Source organism: Mus pahari, chromosome 1, assembly GCF_900095145.1.
Source record: "Mus pahari chromosome 1, PAHARI_EIJ_v1.1, whole genome shotgun sequence".
Classification (NCBI taxonomy): Eukaryota; Metazoa; Chordata; class Mammalia; order Rodentia; family Muridae; genus Mus; species Mus pahari.
This window is the reverse complement of record NC_034590.1, coordinates 68,298,653-68,299,310: the sequence shown is the minus strand read 5'-3', so window position 1 is coordinate 68,299,310 and position 658 is coordinate 68,298,653.

Sequence of the window (658 nt, the reverse complement as noted above, 5' to 3'; positions counted from 1 at the left end):
GCACTGGAGAGTCAAGGACAGACCGATCCCTAGAGCTGATTGGGTGGTCAGCCTGGTCGGATTGCAAACTCCAAGTCTAGTGACAGCTCCTGTCTCAGCAAATGAGAATGATACAGAGGCCACATACTGACCTTGACACACACACACACACACACACACACACACACACACACACACACACTCACACCACCTTTGTGAAAAACCATACTAATGAATGCTACAGGAGGAATGCCATTTATATATGAAGGCTGTAAGCCAGCTTTAATTACTGGAGATTGGCAGTTGGAATTGCAGTGAATCTGAGTAAACCATGACATAGCCTTTCTCTTCCACTTCTGCCCCACATATCTCTGAGGGAACTTGCCACCCTAGTCTACATCTTCAATTCTCTTGTCATTCTTTTACAAATTTATTGTTCTTTGTCTAAAAGTTATAAAAAGCCCTGGGCAGTCGTGGTGCACACCTTTAATCCCAGCACTCAGGAGGCAGAGGCAGGCAGATCTCTGTGAGTTTCAGGCCAGCCTGGTCTACAGAGTGAGTTCAAGGTCAGCTACACAGAGAGAAACTCTCTGTCTCTGTCTCTCTGTCTCTGTCTCTGTCTCTGTCTCTGTCTCTGTCTCTGTCTCTGTCTCTGTCTGTCTGTCTGTCTGTCTGTCTG